Consider the following 19016-nt stretch of genomic DNA (forward strand, 5'->3'; position numbering starts at 1 on the left):
AGTAAATTGAAGGAAAACAGCTCTGTTACCACTCTTTGTTTTTACCTAAGCATAATCTAATCATACTGGTGAAAAAGAAAACACTTATGAAAATTTAAAATACAAAAAATTTATTATCAAACTCAAAATTTATAAGTGAAATTCAGAATCTAAGGGAAATTTACAGTTACTTGAAAACAAAGCAAAATTCAATCAATTCTTGAATTAATTAAGTAAAATTAAATCAAAATTAATTTAACACAAAATTCAAGAAAATTAATTCAATCGAAATTCAAGCGTTAGGCAATAGCTGAAATTAGGAAATTAATTCACAAGAGCTAAACAACAATAAAACTTGAAAAGAATTCTAAGTAAATGCAAATTAATTCACAAGTGTTAAATTCAATTAAATGTGCAATGATTAAGTATTGAAAACAAGTAAGTTAATTAAATTGTGAATGCAAAATGAAAGCACATCACAGAAAAATATGGAAAGTACCATAATTGCAAAAAGTACTAATCACACAGAATATAAAATAAAAACACATACTTCAATAAGAAAAAATGGATAAATGCACAAAAATTAGCTTCAATAAGAAAAATGGATATATGCACAAAAAAAATCACTTCAAATGAAACAAACACAAAACACAAAAATTTGCAATGTGTAAAAATTTATATTTTCACCAAACCATTGTAACTATTAGTTGCGACTAATAAACTGATAGTAACACTTTACCTTCGTACTAATTATCTCTCTGCTGCAGCTAACTCCAAAAATTTCACCAATTCACAATATTTCACAAAAGAAAAGGTACTGTTACACACTTGTATAATGTTTGTTCAGATTCCACAAGAAATGCTAAATAATACTAAATAACTCTAAGAAATATCAAATCTGAAATTTATATGAGTCTTTACGTTAGTGTGAAATCAAAAGTGGCACGAGAGAGAGAGAGAGAGAGAGAGAGAGAGAGAGAGAGAGAGAGAGAGAGAGAGAGAGAGAGAGAGAGAGATCTAAACGCCAGGAATTCAAAGTCTGTAATGAATGCTTTCTTTTCGTACGGAAGCTGGACAGTGGATTTCACACAAAACGTTTTGGGCTTGTGAAAGATGGTGCAATCTTTCTAGAAGCTTCTAATATGATGTAACTTTCTGGAAAAATTGTGAAACCTACACATGAATTCGACAAAGACATACAGTACATATAAGAAACCAGTCAGGTACGTAGTATGCTCAACAAAGACACGTACTCGATCGAAACAGAAGTCCCTTATCAGACGTGATGACATGTATCCAAAACAAAACAGAGATCTCGAGTTCCTCTAATCTGAGGTGTTGACATCTTATGGAAATAATTTCTATCTTGGAATGGACAAAGTTAATCTCTCTCTTTTCACATTCTATGTCATATTAACTTTTACATTATGTTATGCGAAATCTGAACATACATTTTTAGACTTCCTATAACTCTAAGCTAAATAAGGAATCTGAAAATGTTGCAAAACTCTTTTCTAACATTTCATACAGTCAAAGAAAAGATATATCCATTATGAAAGTACCAGCATATAATATGCCTCCCCCTAGAAGATTGGTTATCACTGTGTTGAATCCAATGATTCGCAACGAGATAAATAATCAGCAACTACATTGTTTTTGCCATTAATGTGCTGCACTCTCAAGTTACACTGATGCAAGTACAAAGACCACCTGGTCAGTCTTTGATTATGATTTTTCATTCTCTGGATAAATGATAGTGGATTGTGATCAGACAACACTAAAATTTCTTCATTCCTAGGTCTGTTTACATAGGTACACTTCAAATTTTTTCAATTCTGTGATTAAGGCTAAAGTTTCCTTTCCGATTGTTGAGTATACTTCCTGATGTTTTTTCAGTTTTGAAGACACGAAGCACATAGGATAGTAGATGTTATTCTCATCTTCTTGAAGTAGAACAGCTCCAGTGCCACAGTCAGAAGCATCAACTTGTATCACAAATTTCTTGTTGAAGTCTGGAGCTTGAAGTACTGGTCTTGAAGTTAAAATGGCTTTTACCTTCTCAAAGGATTCTTGACATGGAGTCCAAACAAACATAGCTTTGGGACTAGTTAAGTCTGTCAAGGGAGCTACTACGGCTGAGAAATTTGGGCAGAAACGATGATAGAATCCAGCCATGCCTAAAAATCTCTGTAGCTGTTTCCTGGTAATAGGTGGGGTAGCCTTACAGATACCTTCTACATTAGCATTTACTGGAGCAAGAAGGCCTTTCCCAACTTCAAACCCATGGTACTGAACAGTTGCCTTTCCAAACTCACTCTTCTCTAGGTTGACTGTTAGTCCTGCTTCCTGTAGTTTCTTGAAAACTTTCCTCAGAATCTTCAGATGTTCTTCCCATGTTGTAGAGTAAATCACTATGTCATCCAGGTATAAACCTACTCCTTCTATTGATCCTAGCAGTTGATCCATTACTCATTGGAATGTTGCAGGTGCATTCATCAGACCAAATGGCAGAACAGTATGCTGATACAGTCCAAAAGGAGTAATAAAAGCTGACAGCAAATTGGCATTCGCATCTAAGGGAATTTGATAATATCCTTTCAACAAGTCTATCTCGGAAACAAACTTGGCTTGCCCAATATTATCAAGTAACTGATCTATAAGAGGCAAAGGATAATTGTCAGCCACACTGATGGAATTCAGTTTCCTATAATCAATACACATTCTAAATGAACCATCTAGTTTCTTCACTAACACACATGGAGAACTGAAGTGACTTGAACTGGGTTCTGCTAATCCATGTTGCAGTAAATACTCAACTTCCTTCTTCAAAACATCTCGATGATAAGGTGATAAGTGATAGGCTCTTTGCTTGAATAGTTTTCCATCATCTTTAATCTTGATCTCGTGCTTGGTCAGATCAGTACGCTTAGGTACATCTGCAAAAATTTCTGGGAAACTTCTAATTACTCCACTTAAGTCTTCACTTTGTTCAGCACTCAGATGTTTCAGTTTATCGTCCAAATTTTCCAAAATTGAAGAATTATTCATCTTGCTTTCAGCTCCCAATTCGTAGCCATCATTATCTTCTGTAGATGAAGTTGTTTGTGTTATTGACACAGTTTCAGTTTTAGTTTCTGAGAAATAAGGTTTCAAGAGGTTCAAATGTATCTTCATTGGTCATCATCTTCTTTCTGGTGTTTCAATCACACAAGTTCTATCACTTAACTTCTGAATTATCTTGTAAGGACCTTGAAATTTATTAGTGAGGGGAAATCTCTTGACAGGTAAGAATACTAAAACTTCTTAGCTTAGTCTTAGCATCATATCTCGTTTTCATTTTCTCTTGACTCACTTTCAGATTTCCTAAAGTGAATTTTCTAATCTCTTTCAACCTTTTCCTCAAGTTCTTCACATATTCACCTTGGCTTTCCTCTTGATTTTCTTCCCAATTTTCTGCGAGAATCTTCAATGGTCCTCTCACTTCTCTACCAAAAATCATCTCATTAGGTGAACATCCCATACTTTCTTGATAAGTACCCCTAACTTCAAACAACGTTAAATGGTAAACCAACATCCCATTCTCTTCCTGACTCGGAACAATACTTTGTCAGCATACTTTTCAATGTCTGGTGGAACCTTTCCAAGGCACCTTGAGTTTCTGGATGATAGGCAGTGGATAACTGTTGTTTCACTCCTAACAAATTCATCACATCCTGGAATAACTTTGAAGTAAAGTTTGTTCCTCTATCACTTTGTACTATTTCTGGTATACCAAACTTTGAGAAAATCTCCACAAGTTTTTCAGCAACTATCTTGGCAGATATGTTTCTAACAGGGATCGCCTCTGGATATCTTGTCACAGGACACATTAATGTTAACAAATACTTATTTCCTTTCTTTGTCTTTGGCAGCGGTCCAACCATGTCTATAATCACTTTGCTAAAGGGTTCTCCTCTAACTTCTATAGGTTGTAGGGGGGCTTTCTGGATGGTTTCATTCAGTTTTCCAGCTATCTGGCAGGTTTGACACTCACGACAGAACCTGCTAACATCTTTGTGAAGTCCAGGCCAGAAAAAAATAATTCATGATCTTCTCCACTGTCCTCCTGATTCCCATATGTCCAGACTCATGAGCTACTGCCACCACTTGCCTCCTCAATGGATATGGAATCAAATTTGATGATATTCGCCCCATACAGCATCTCCTGGTATATCTGTAGGTCTATACTTCCTCATCAGCAAACCTTCCTTCAGATAATAACAGGTAGGAGTTTGTTGCATCTCTTCTCGATCAACAACTCTGAAGAATAAATCAGCTAACGATGCATCCTTCTTAGGCAAGTCCATTAGCTTGTCTCTTGTCACTTGACCAACTTCAAGGGTTGAATTCTCTATATCTGCTAACTCAGCTACTGCCGTTTCACTGCTGTCTTCAGGAACACTTTGACTACTCTGAGTCTCTTCAGGAACAACAGGTTCTTCTTCTTCTTCGTCATCGTCTTTTTCATCATGGGAAATCTCTTCTTGGTCAGCACTATGGGAAACATCACTTCCCTGGAACAATTCTTCTATGCATAAAGACCCTTCACTTGATCCTTCTTGGGTGTGTAAATCCTCAGTTTCTTCACTTGCAGTCCTAGTTGTCTTCATAATTCTGGTAGTTACACAACTAGGAAACAGGTGGGGGTTATTCTTCTCCAAATCTACTGTAGGACTAATCCTCAATGGTTTGACTGTCACTACAGGACAAGGAATAAATGCCACACCACCAACTTCATTCCCCAACAGAACGTCAGAACGTGTACACCTTCCACAGCCAGAGAGTCCTTTACAGCAAAATCTACATTCCCTGTCACCAATTCACAGGACAGGTGTAAGCGGCATATAAGAGTTACTTCCTCTCCTCCTATACCCTTCAAAATAACTGAATCTCCGATGAGACTCTTCTTCAACTGAGGGTGAGCACCACATACTACCACACTATGGTTACTCCCTGTATCACGTAATATCTTGACTGGTACCTGCACACTCCCTCCTTGAGTTGACAGCATACCCTCATAGATATATGGCTTAAAAGCCTCCACACTGCTAAGCCACTCACTGCTTGAGGTTACATTTCCGCTGGTTGCTAAACATTCAGCTTGTTTAGTTTCAGTCTTCTCTGGAGTTTGATTCTTTCCCACACTGCTCTTCGTAGTTTGTTTCACCTGGTCACCTTTCACTAATTGACTAACTGGCTTTGACAGTTGTTGATTCCGGTAACACTCTTGACTGAAGTGTCCTGCTCTTCCACATTTGAAGCAGACAACATTAGGTTTCTGTAACTGTCTTGAAAAACTGGATGAGGACTTCACATTAGCTTGCCGAGGTGTATTACCTTGTGTACTCTTGGTAGTATCACTTGTAGGTTTCCCATTAAATTTGTTCCTGATATTTGGATGAGACTTAAAACCTGTGCGTTGTTGATTCTGGTATTTGATTTTGTAATTGCATTGGCTACTAATTATATTGTAATCTTCACTCAGTATAGCAGTTTTGTCAAGTTTCTTAACCTCTCTCTCTCTCTCTCTCTCTCTCTCTCTCTCTCTCTCAAATAGGCTCTTATATATTCTGGAATTCCCCTAAGATACTGTTCAAGAACAAGTAATTCTTCTAACTCATCAAAAGCTTTAACTTTAGCAGCTTCTAACCAACGTTTAAAACACCTTCTCACTTTATAAGCATAATCTAAGAAAGTTCCCTTCTCATCTTTTCTTGAATTTCTGAATCTTTCATTGTAGTACTCTGGGGTCATCTGGTAAACTTGTAGCACACTGTGTTTAAGTACCTTGTAGTCTTTACACTGATCAGCTGTTAAGGCTAGATAAGCACTTCTCCCTTTACCAATTAAGACACTTTGTAGCAAAACTGACCATTTATCTTCTGGCCATCCCATACCTGAAGCCACTTTCTCAAAGTGATAAAAAAAGTCACCTGGAGCTTCTTCAGTAAACTTAGGGATGAACTTCTGTACTCTTACTACATCAAATACAGGGTCTTGATTACCTTGGTTAGGGTTAGACGGTGCCACAGGTATTGTGGATCTAGCTCTTATCAATTCCATCTCCCTTTCACGTCTTGCAATTTCTCTCTCCTCTTTTATCCTTTCTCTTTCCTCTTCTGCTGCTATTTCTTCTTCTCTTTCTCTTCTTTCTCTTTTCTCCGTGTCTTCTGTTTCTCTTCTCTTTTCTCCCTGTCTTCTCTTTCTCTTTCAGCATGCATTTTCAGCTTAATCAAATTCTCTTCTGCTTCAATGTGTCTAAGATCTAGCTCTGCATCACTATTCTCTTTCTTTTCTTCTTGCTTATCTATAAGATCAGCATGTGCTACATTCAACAACTCTTGAGCCAATTCTAACTCATCATCATCAGTTATATTCTACCAGAGTCTATCAATGATTCCATAGCAATACATCTTATTTGTGCCTTTACCATACTAATAGACACATAACCACCATATGACACTGCTAAAGCGCACTACTGTGCCTTAGTCAGAGTGGTTTCAGATAACACTTGGATGGAAGGGGCTGCTAAAAATTCTTGAACCTATATGGTCACTCTCCTAACAAAATATATCCCTAACACCACCAGTATAGACTAGAGTGACAATGTAATCTGTTTTCCCGGGTCTCTGGGCACCATTAATACTTGTGACAAAGTGCCAAGTAAATGGTTACTACACTTACCAATCATTAAATGAGTACCTCACAACAGCCAGACACCTGTACCTTCATCATAAGTAAAATACGACTGAATACTCTTAAAGGCAATAGTGATCCCTTAAACAACTTACCAGTATTGGAGAAAATCAGACTAAGTTCATTAAAACAGGTGTGAGTTAATCTTACGTAATTAAATTAATTAAAGGGCATCACTCCATCAACAACTTTAAAAGTCTAAGAATTTCCCTGATTTCAGAAGTCTAATTACTTCCCTGATTCTAACTCACTTCAAGTAAATTGAAGGAAAACAGCCCACTTACCACTCTATGTTTCTACCTAAGCATAATCTAATCATACTGGTGAAAAAGAAAACACTTATAAAAATTTAAGATACAAAAATTTATTATCAAACTCAAAATTCATAAGTGAAATTCACAATCTCAAGGAAATTTACCGTTACTTGAAAACAAAGCAAAGTTTAATTAATTTTTGAATTCAGTAAAATTAAATCAAAATTAATTTAACACAAAATTCAAGAAAATTAATTCAATTGAAATTCAAAAGTGTTAGGCAATAACTAAAATTTGGAAATTAATTCACAAGAGCTAAACAACAATAAAACTTGAAAAGGATTCTCAGTAAATGCAAATTAATTCACAAGTGTTAAATTCAATTAAATGTGCAATGATTAAGTATTGAAAACAACTAAGTTAATTAACCTGTGAATGCAAAATGAAATCACATCACAGCAAATTATGGAAGTACCAAAATTGCAAAAAGCACTAATCACACAGAATATAAAATAAAAACACATACTTCAATAAGAAAAAATGGATAAATGCACAATAATTGCTTTAATAAGAAAAATGGACAAATGCACAAAAAAATCACTTCAAATGAAACAAACACAAAACACAAAAATTTGCAATGTGTAAAAATTTATATTTTCACCAAACCATTGTAACTATTAGTTGCAACTAATAAACTGATAGTAACACTTTACCTTGGTACCAATTATCTCTCTGCTGCAGTTAACTCCAAAAAATTTCACCAATTCACAATATTTCACAAAAGAAAAGGTACTGTTACACACTTGTATAATGTTTGTTCAGATTCCACAAAAAACGCTAAATAATACTAAATAACTCTAAGATATATCAAATCTGAAATTTATGAGTTACCAACAATTACGTACACTAAAGTCTTTACGTTAATTTGAAATCAAAAGTGGCGTGCGAGAGATAGAGAGAGAGAGAGAGAGAGATCTTAACGACAGGAATTCAAAGTCTGTAATGAATGCTTTCTTTTCGTACGGAAGCTGGATAGTGGATTTCACACAAAACGTTTTGGGCTTGCAAAAGATGATGCAACTTTCTAGAAGCTTCTAATATGACGTAAGTTTACAGAAAAATTGTGAAATCTACACGTGGTTTCGGCAAAGACATACACGTATGAAACCAGTCATGTACATAGTGCGCCCTACAAAGACACGTACTCGATCGAAACAGAAGTCCCTTATCAGACGTGTTGACATGTATCCAAAACAAAATGGAGATCTCGAGTTCCTCTAATATGAGTTGTTGACATCTTATGGAAAAAATTTCTATCTTGGAACAGACCAAGTTAATCTCTTTCTTTTTACATTCTACATTATATTAGCTTTTACATTATGTTATGCGAGATCTGAACATACATTTTTAGACATCCTATAACTCTAAGCTATATAAGGAATCTGAAAATGTTGCAAAACTCTTTTCTAACATTTCATACAGTCGAAGAGAAGATATTTCCGTTACGAAAGTACCAGCATATAATAGTATATATATATATATATATATATATATATATATATATATATATATATATATATATATATATATAAGTGGCAGCGATCGACTGTTTGGCCACCTGTGCAGCAGAGTAACTGACCCTTATCAATGGCAATGAGACACTACTAGAACAAAGCGATTGAGTTGCCTACGACATACAACTTACAAAAACTGCTGAAAGTTTAAGAGCTCGCACTGGCACATATACCCCAAAACTAAGGGTCTCTGCAGCGCCCCATCCTCCCCTGGTTGCAACCCATTTCATTCCTTTTATTGTATGTCCTTTTATATTCTCTTTCTTCCATCTGACTTTCCTCCCTGTCTAACAATTTTTTTGATGTGCAACTGCGAGGTTTTCCTCCTTTTACACCTCTCAAGCCTTTTTATTGTCAATTTCCGTTTCAGCACTGAATGACCGCATAGGTCCAAGCGTTTGGTATTTGACCTAAATTCTATGTTCTGATGACTTTACATACAAATCCATTTCAAACCAGTTGGCAGGTCTTTCTGGAGGCATTTTTTGCATGGAAGCAGCACTGTTGTAATATTTTTTTTTACATTAAATCTAGAGACAGAAACTTCACTGGAAATATTTTTTTAAAGATATTGAGTTAAGTTATGTTTTTGTGAAAGCATCATGTGAAAATAAATAGAAAGTTATGAGACAAATCGAATTTTCAAACAAGTCACTGATGAAACGATGTTAATGACCGCGTGTGAAACTGCGAGAACGTTTGTGTCTAGAAAAGGAAAATAAAGACTTGCAGAAAAAAAAAACGATCATAAAAATGGCTAGAAGTTCATAAGATTAGATACATCAAGTTAATAACAAGAACAGGATTTGTGTCACCCACTAAAGTCCAGATCACAAAATATCTTCAAGGAAGGCAAAAATCAGTTAAAAAAAACAAGTACGTATGTAGAATATGAAAAACTAGATAAATAAGCTGGTTAAATATATTATGTGTCTCAAGAGGCAAAATCCTTTTAATTAATGAAGTCCTTCGACGGCCGCGGAACCAGTTTTGCTTAGTAACAGCAGCAGTCAGGTCTGTATCGTGTTATGCACAGCAAAGCCGGTGCCAAGTCCCACGACCTCAGGATGTCGCGGGAAGACACGTGACAGTGGATGATATAATATAGAATCTCCACTCACGGAAGAAATAATGACTAAAACGGGTATACTGGCAATGAACTAACGGACAAATGAATGCCAGTCAGACTTAAGTATGATCAGGAAAGATTTTTAATACATTTTGTTCCTCATAAAGGGCAATCGTCTGTAGGATCACAATGATCGTGATCCAGTTTCTTTTTATTGTCTATTTATCTATTTATTTAGTATTTACTTATTCGGGTTTCTACAGAAACGTTACAAAGAAATATTACCTCTTCTTCAGACTGTCGACTGCTAGAGATGGCACGAAAGAGCGGTAACAGTCAGGAACCCAGTTATATTCGCTGCGCACTGATCATTACGTCATCGTCTCAGTTGTTCTTCAGATTTCTCTCTTTCATCACTTATATACTATACTTGATCTTTTACTCTTCCTCGCGTCTTTCAGGAGCCTTTTTTTTTTCAATGGAAGTAGACCTGGAATAATTTTTTCAAATGAACCCCGAAGACAGAAACTTCACTGAAGCTGACAAAGTCAAGCAATATTGCAGATAGTGTGCAATGATTTGAATCATCAAATCTCGTAAACTAGCTGACAGTCGTGGAGTTGGGTCACCTTCAGCATTTCTCGAACAGGGAAGATAATCAAAGGTTTCTGTCCTTTGATTTCCTCATTCTCTCTCACTACAGTTTAAGTGAAAGGTTCAATATTATAGTAATGTTTATCGGTATATGACTCAAACAGAAAGAGCTATGCACGCATGCACTTTCAACAATCTAATCGTATTCCTACTGATAACAATAGCGAGTGAAAGCGCCTCCATTTACTTCCTGAGAGAAAGAACACACACCACACACACACACAGAATATGCCAAATGGAAATAAATTCACTTGTATACGAGTCGAAACATTAAAGTCAGTATATATGTCAACAGGGTAGTGCACTTAACTGTATAATATATATATATATATATATATATATATATATATATATACATTATATGAAATTTCAATAGCCACAATATTAATATATATGTAAATGGATGGATGTATGTTTGTGTTTGTGCCACATACACTTGGACACGCATCGATCAATTTCAACCAAACTTGGTATACACATAACCTCCCACCTGGGAAAGAATACTGTGGGGGGGTAAGACATCACTGGTACCAGTGGGTGTGGGGGGGTGGTTGTGGGAAGGAAGTTGGAAAGGGGTGAATATAAAAATGACTGAAAACGACAGATATTAGGGTCCAATCCAGAGTATTTGAGGTCACTGAGATTAATAATGACACTACTGATGCCCTTCAATTTCAAGTTCAGCCCCAGTAGAAATGGGGGTCAGAAGTGATGAAATATAAAATGTCAAATATCCTGGGCAATGTAAATGAAACAACTACCTTAGGAGGGAAAGTTTATTGGTTGTCATTTAGAGTTTTCCCAGGCAACACTAGATTGGTCAGCTAATAAGCACATATATATATATATATATATGTATATATTGTTCAAGATTTTAAGCCAGAACCAAGGAAAGTAAGGTCTCTAATACCAAGATTCAGTCACCCTTGTCTATATGCAAGTTGCCCCTTTGAACTGAAAGCATCCATTCTCTAGAAAAGCTCTCTTCTCCCATTGGTTGTCGGGATTTACCCCCCACAGGGACTGGGTGGATCTTACCAGGAGGAAGTCTTAAAAGGGTAGGAACCCAGCAGTTCGCCCTCAGAACTACTTTACAGCTCGGAGCACTCAGAAGCTCCTTAACTCGCCCTGCAAGCACCGCTTCACCCCTTTCTGCTCTCCCCTGTCTCCTCGGGGGAAGTCCCAAGTATTTTTATTTGTCCATAGTGCACAGAAATATCAAGCAGAAGACGACGTCCAAGCCCAGGATTTCCAGGTACTGTGAGGGTAAATTCCAGTTCAGTCAGGGAATTGTTTTGCCTTGTGTCTGTATTTCATTTCTATTTTTCCAAGGCAACTTCCCCCCTCCTTTGTTTAGCTCCTCATTCCCCCCATCTTGGTTCAATGCTGTGACTACTCCCCTTGTGATTGTTAAGCTGGTATCACAAAAGAAATGAATCAGAATTCCTTTAATATTTTTTATGAGCAAACGAAAGCAAGGTTCCCAATTCTCCACAACAGGAAAAAGGTAAATTTTATCTTTTAGTTATTTATGTAGAACTAGGTATTCTAGTTATGGGCATAAAATCTGACTGCCATTATAGCAATAGGAAATAGACCACATGTAGGCTGATAGACTAGAGCTCGAGAGAGAAATTTTAATTTTATGTGCCATTACATAAAGCATAGAGGTTAGGGAGTAAGATTCAAAATGAAAATAAGTGCCATATTTCGTGAATTGCAAGTTAATCGCGAATCCCGCGTTGTAAAGATATTTCATTTTTTTATGTGAATCATAGCCCTGGTTATTGTCGAACGCTCGTCTCTCTCTCTCTCTCTCTCTCTCACTCGCGCTCGTGGCCGCTTGCAGGTCTAAACAGGATAGGATTTAAATCCCTGGCCATGTGTCTACTTCAAACCTATTATTGACAAAGGAATAGATGAGTCAATAAGTAAGAAAAAAAGAAAAACAAAGTGTTAGCGGAAATTTAACGTTAAGATAAGGAATAAACTTTTTTATTTTCTGTGCATAGAATAATAATAAAGGCAAATACTTTTGCGTTTCAAACAAGGGCACATGTACACTTAGCTTAACTCCCCCTACCGCGGCCTTGAACTTGTGATTCATTCCTTCTGTCTAGCCGATCCGTGTGCAGGCCTAACTCTCCGGGGTTTTAAATTCACGGAATCGAGGGTCTTAGGTTCGCGAGAGCTAGGGTGGAAAGGGGTTTGTGCGGAGGCGGTATATTTATGCAGGGTGAGAGATCCTTATCCTGGTTCTTCCTCTTCCCTTTAATTAATGTATATGAGCTATCGTTTAAAATAAGAATTCTGAGCTCGTCCTCGAGACGATATAAAAAAAAAACAAAAACAAAGGGAGATTCCATATACATTTTATATTATCAACTGCATGGGCCACGTTTTTTCACGTTAGGTTTCCGTAAAATTTGTGACCAGACTTTTCCTTTTTATTCACAAAGCCGTATTCGTGTCGAGTCCCGCGTTTACGAGGTTCATTTGCCACATTTTCACATTGAGTTTCCGTGAAATTTGTGACCAGATTCTTTATTTTTTATTCACAAAGTCGTATTTACATGAGTTTCTGCATTTGCCATGTTTCATGTTGAGTTTCCGTGAAATTCATAACCAGAGTCTTTCTTTTTTTATTTTACAAAGCCATACTCGCATTAAGGTTCCTTGTGTACAAAACTTATAGCCAAATCCATTACCGGCGTCAAGTTCTCCGCAGAACTGTAAATTACAGACATTTTACGGTGTAAGTTTTCCGCCGCGCTACATGCCAGTAGTAACTGTATTTGCAGGGATTTTACGGTCATCTTGCCAAGTATCTGCATTGAGTATTTCCTCATACCCCTAGCGACATTTGCAGTTTTGCAACTGCCTTCCATCCTATTATTTCCAGGCTAGTCTACTAGCATTTTACTGCTGAGATGGCCAGTAATGCAGCACTGGAGGAGGCTAAGGCCTTCACAGAAGCCGGAAAAGCCCTGGGGCTGGAGGGCACAAAACTGATCAGTTGGGTGAACGACAAGCTGAAAGAAGCAGCCCAAGAGAGGACACTCAAAAGGGAGAAGGAGAGAGAAGCACATGAGAGAGCCCACCAGGCAGTCGAAAGGGAGAAGGAGAGAGAAGCTGGAGAGAGAGCCTACCAGGCAGCCGAAAGGGAGAAGGAGAGAGAAGCACAAGAGGAAAGAGAAGCAGCTGAAAGGGCATTCCAAGCAGCAGAAAAGGAGAAAGAAAGAGAAGCCCAGGAGAGAAGAGAGGCTGCAGAAAGAGCCCATCAACTGGCTATGGGAGTCCAGAGTGCCATTTTGGCACCTCTGACTGCCACTCCCCCTGCACCCCCTCCTTCACACTCTCACCTCCTCATAATGGGTGACCTCATTAGGACTTGGGACGATAGCGAACCCGACACCTGGCTTGATTATGTCAAGCAGGTATTCGAGAACTTCAATCCAACCCCTCAGGAAGTGGCCCTCCTCCTTGGCAAGCATCTTGCTGGCAAAGGGCAGATTGCATTCGAGTCCCTTCCCCTGAATGAGTGACAAGATCTCGCCCTCATCTGAGAGGCAATCCTTGGGGCTTATGAGTTGACCCCAGACCGGTGGAGGCGGAAATGGAGGACTATGCCCAAGGAGGCTAACCAGACATGGACAGAGTGGGTAGCAAAGAAGACACCGGCACTCCATAGGTGGACGAAGGCCTCAAATGCAACATCCGTTGAGGAGGTTTTAGAGCTCTTTCAATTAGAGGACTTTTTGTCCTATACTCCCCCTGAGCTTGCCACCCACTTGGTGGACAAGGCCCCTAAAACTATTCGGGAGTGCTGTGAGTGGGGCAGACGCCTATGACACCCACCATCCTCTGCAGAGTTCTTTAAAAAAGAAAATACGCCCTGCTCTCCCTCTTACTTCTGCTGCCACCTCTCAGCCTACCCAGCGCCCCAATGTTCCTCCACGGAAACCTGTGTGTGGGCGTTCCAATAAACCAGGTCACACCATGGAGCAGTGCCTCTCAAAGGTGGATCCTCCTCAGCAAGCTGCCACCACTCCTCCAAGTGGACTACCCAATCATTATAATAACAAGAACAACAGCCATTGGAACAGAAACAACACGCCCAAGCCTGATTTTAGCAAGAGTTTCTGTGACTCCTGCAAATTGCATGGGCACACTGCTGCCTGGGCAGGATGCCCCAAGAAAGCTGCTGTTTCTGCCATTGCTATGGCCGTGACGAATCCGTCAGCTCTAGGCCCCATATTTGTCGCACCTCCCAGAGGTCACTATCCTGCCCACCAGGTCCGAGCTTTTGACGACACCGGTGCGCAAGTATCCATCATCGGAGAGGATAAAATTCCCTACGCAGCTCAGGTTGATAGGCACCAGTTCATTCCGATAGAGAGCCTCTACCACATCAAGATGTTCTTACCTACTGTCCGGTTGAGTGTCACACGACCACACCGTTCTAAGATATGTACCATGGCAGTAGCAACCTATATACCAGGAGGTTATGATGTCCTGCTAGGACAAGATTTCAAGTCTTCTCTTACTTTTATACTGTATCAGGGCCCCCGCCCTCACATAGCTCCAGACCCGTTCCACGGGCCTCCAAGAACTACCTCTGCACAGCCAGTGCCACTTAAAGGTGCCAGGCTCCATCTCTCATGGATGTTGAGCCACATTTGAGTCCTTCCACTAAGCCAGGAGCAGCCTCAGTGCCAGTGCCAAGGCAAGACTCGAGTCTCCCTCCCGGAGCTCAAGTCCCGGTTGCTTTCCCTCCGCTGGCTTGGCCCCACTACCCATGCTGGCAGTCAAGGAAGAGCCAATTCCAATAGGAATCCTCCAGGACACCCATGACCTTAGTGGACACTCCAATAACGGTGCGGCCTCGCAGACTGTCCGAGAGTCGGTCCTCCCAACGGGTAAGCCCATCCCGAATACCATTACCTCATCCAATCCCCCTCTGTCAGCAACTAACCGGTACCGGAGTAATGACTCTGCCGAATCCCATTTGGCCGAAGAACTCAGGGAACTGAGCTATGCAGCATTAGGCACGGGGACGAGTGCCAAGGCCCCAGTTGTTGCAGCAGCCGGAGCCAATGCCCTTGTGGAATCTTCAAAGGGCTTGAATCATTCAAGGCCCCCAATGGCATCGTCAAACCGACCTCAGAGAGGTCGAAGGAAGAAAGGAAAAGGGTGTCGAGGTTTTCCAAAACTTTACAAGAGCCAATAGTCTCTCCGCACTAGTTCCTGGCACAGTGCCACCCTCTTATCGAGAATTCTATCCCTCTCCATCCAGAGGAGAGTGCCAGATTCTGCTACTTCTACTTCCTTCTTACCCTTTCATAACTCTACTTCCTTCTTATCTTTTTTGTAACTTTCTATTTTTTTGTACTGTCTGTATCTTCTCTTCCTTGGTTTCCTTTCTTCTTCTTTACTGCCTTTAGGCATTTATTTTATATTGTATGCTCTGCTTAGGCAGAGCCAAACCTGCCAGCTATTCTAGCCTTATAAATTAGTACTTCATTATGAGCTACTGTCATAAAAGTACCACAATTGGTACCATGCCCTATTCTAGGAACTTAGAATTCCATAGCTTTAGAGATATTTTCAAAGCCTGGCTCATTTATGCATTGTCGATTTGATTTCTGATTTAGTGTTATCCCCTAGTCTTTATATTTTGTGAAATTGCCATTGTCTCTAGTGAAATTTACATTTTTTGTGTCATCTTATTTAATCTCTACAAAGAATTACTTCATTAATTTTCCCCTTGTTAATTTGCACTAATGTTTGCTAGGATGTAATCAATACTGTTAGGCATCTTGTTATGAGACAAAGTTGCTTAACGAAACCGTAGGGCCATTAACACACCTGAACGCCTCATATCATCCCATCAGGGTAAACTGATAGTATGTGCTGCCTTAAACAATTAAGCTAGCAGTATTATATATGATATAATTTACCCTATAGGTTAAGTTTTATATAATCACTAATTGCTATTCATTGTTATTCTCAGTGTGACATTATAGTTTAAGAGTATTCTTTATTGGAATATAGCAAATTGTTAGTCTTTAGTCTCGTCACACTTTATTTATTTATTTTTTTTAATCATTAATCCTCCACCTGTCGAGTAAGACTTCATGAATATTATCATCGGCAGAGTTTGAATATTGCTTATATTATAAGTCCACTCGAGGGAGAATGGAAGGCTCAGTAACTTATATTTGCCATTGGTCCTTGTTTCTGGCTTGTCTTGTCCATTCCAACCCATCTAGGGTTGAAATGTCCTCTAGAATGGGGAGGTGTTCAAGATTTTAAGCCAGAACCAAGGAAAGTGAGGTCTCTAATACCAAGATTCAGTCACCCTTGTCTATATGCAAGTTGCCCCTTTGAACTGAAAGCATCCATTCTCTAAAAAAGCTCTCTTCTTCCATTGGTTGTCGGAATTTACCCCCCACAGGGACTGGGTGGATCTTACCAGGAGGAAGTCTTAAAAGGGTAAGAGCCCAGCAGTTCACCCTCAAAACTACCTTAGATCTCAGAGTGCTCCGAAGCTCCTTACCTAGCCCTGCAGACACCGTTTTTCACCCCTTTCTGCCCCCCCCCCCCCCCCCCCCCCGTCTCCTCTGGGGAAGTCCCAAGTATTTTATACGACCATAGTGCACAGAAATTTCAAGCAGAAGACGTCCAAGCCCAGGATTTCCAGGTACTGTGAGAGTAAATTCCAGTTCAGCCAGGGAATTGTTTTGCCTTTTGTCTGTATTTCATTTCCATTTTTCCAAGGCGACTTCTCCCTCCCTTTGTTTAGCTCCTCATTCCCCCCATCTTGGTTCGATGCTGTGATTACTCCCCTTGTGATACTAGTAAACATCCCCTAGTAAATTCAAGCAATGAAATAGTTCTGTGTGTAAATTCCCAGCCATTTTCATTCCCCCCTGTGTGGCCTATAAACTTTTGATTGAAAGGAAGTAGTGTGTAACATTCGCCCTCGTGTGCAGATGTCTAAGCCCAGGATTTCCAGGTACTGTGAGAGTAAATTCCAGTTCAGCCAGGGAATTGTTTTGCCTTTTGTCTGTATTTCATTTCCATTTTTCCAAGGCAAATTCTCCCTCCCTTTGTTTAGCTCCTCATTCCCCCCATCTTGGTTCAATACTGTGATTACTCCCCTTGTGATACTAGTAAACATCCCCTAGTAAATTCAAGCAATGAAATAGTTCTCTTTGTGTAAATTCCCAGCCATTTTCATCCCCCCCTGAGTGGCCTGTAAACTTCTGATTGAAAGGAAGTAGTGTGTAACGTTCCCATCTCTTTGCAGACAAACACCATGCCTGATTGTGGTGGAAATTGGAAACCCTTGGAGCAAGCCCTGCATTTTCAATAACCCGTTTGTGCAAAATTCTGAACGCTGTGTCTGGTTGCCCCAGCCATGTGTTTCCTGTGGATCAACAATCAACCACCTTATTAGTTCCTGGACCTATGTAAATTAATGTAAATACAGTGCATTTAAAACTAAAATTCAGCTTTTATGTAAATTTCTCTTTCCTCAGTAATATTGGCCTTCTGCCATAGTTTTTTTCCTCTTTACTTAGTTGTGACCTCTCGTTCCTCCATTCAAGGCCAATCTTTCTAGTGTTAAATTACATTTTCTAGGAGTGAACGAGCAGTTCAGAACAATATTATATATATATGTATATATATATATATAATATTATCATTCGAGCTACAAATGTCCTTTAACATCATATTCGCTCTACCTCAGAATTGATATATTTCCATATATGTACCCCATGGGGGTACGAAATTATTATCAACTAAAAAATTCCCCCTCGGTACATATATGGAAATATATCAATTCTGAGGTAGAGCGAATATGATATTAAAGGACATTTGTAGCTCGAATGATTTATATGAATCACGGTGATGTGATAATATTCATATATATTATATATATATATATATATATATATATATATGTATATAATATATATATATATATATATATATATATATATATATATATATATATATATTATATATGTATATGTGTGTGTGTGTGTGTGTATAAGATCATTTGTCTTTCAAACTATAGGTTCCCTGGGTGACATGAAGTGTCAAACCATTGTGTGGAAATTCAGACCTAACGTAATCGCACTATAATGCTACATTTAGTTTCATTTAACCCGTGTCCTTTCCTTTACGGTATTATTTTCCCACTTTATCTTGCCGTCTGTCTCCTAATATGTTTTGAAAGCTTTACTCTCAAGTCGCCATAATCTCCTCAAGTTAGTTGTCATTCAGATCGTATTAGACTTAAGCATAAGTCTTCCTTCCGAACGCGATTTCAGGCTATTTGATTCCCAGATCGTATTTAGCCCGCCATTGTTGACTTGCCTTTTCCATTCTTTCCGCCTTTTCCATTCTTTCCGCCTTTTCCATTCTTTCCATAATTTCTAAGTTGAGAGAATCTGTACTGGATATTTGGTCCCGAATATTTGAAAGATTCAATCAATCATATTAGTCCTCTCTCCAGCTAATATCAGTTTTTCTTAGATTGATTTTGAGTCCGATGTTTCTTGATATATGATATATTCTACTGAGAGCTTCGTAAAACACCTGGTCTTTTGATAATTAAAACAGCATCATCTGAATAGTAAAAGTACGTCAACTTTCTGTTGTTTAATCTTTCTCCGGCCGCTGTTTCGATATAAAATCTATGAAGTGTAATAAACACTCCCTTGTAACACCTCACTCTTC

General features: G+C 38.8%; 1 protein-coding gene across 1 annotated transcript in view; it reads right to left on the reverse strand.

Moving 5' to 3' along the window:
- The window catches only part of LOC135215306 (sodium/glucose cotransporter 4-like), a 118382-nt gene extending 110536 nt beyond the window's left edge, over positions 1-7846 (reverse strand). The window contains exon 1 of the mRNA XM_064249866.1: positions 7682-7846. The gene's annotated coding sequence lies outside the window, so the exon portion shown is untranslated. The remainder of the gene's footprint in view (positions 1-7681) is intronic.
- Between the last annotated feature and the right edge of the window lie 11170 nt (positions 7847-19016).

The sequence above is a fragment of the Macrobrachium nipponense genome, chromosome 5 (genome assembly GCF_015104395.2).
Source record: "Macrobrachium nipponense isolate FS-2020 chromosome 5, ASM1510439v2, whole genome shotgun sequence".
Taxonomy (NCBI): domain Eukaryota; kingdom Metazoa; phylum Arthropoda; class Malacostraca; order Decapoda; family Palaemonidae; genus Macrobrachium; species Macrobrachium nipponense.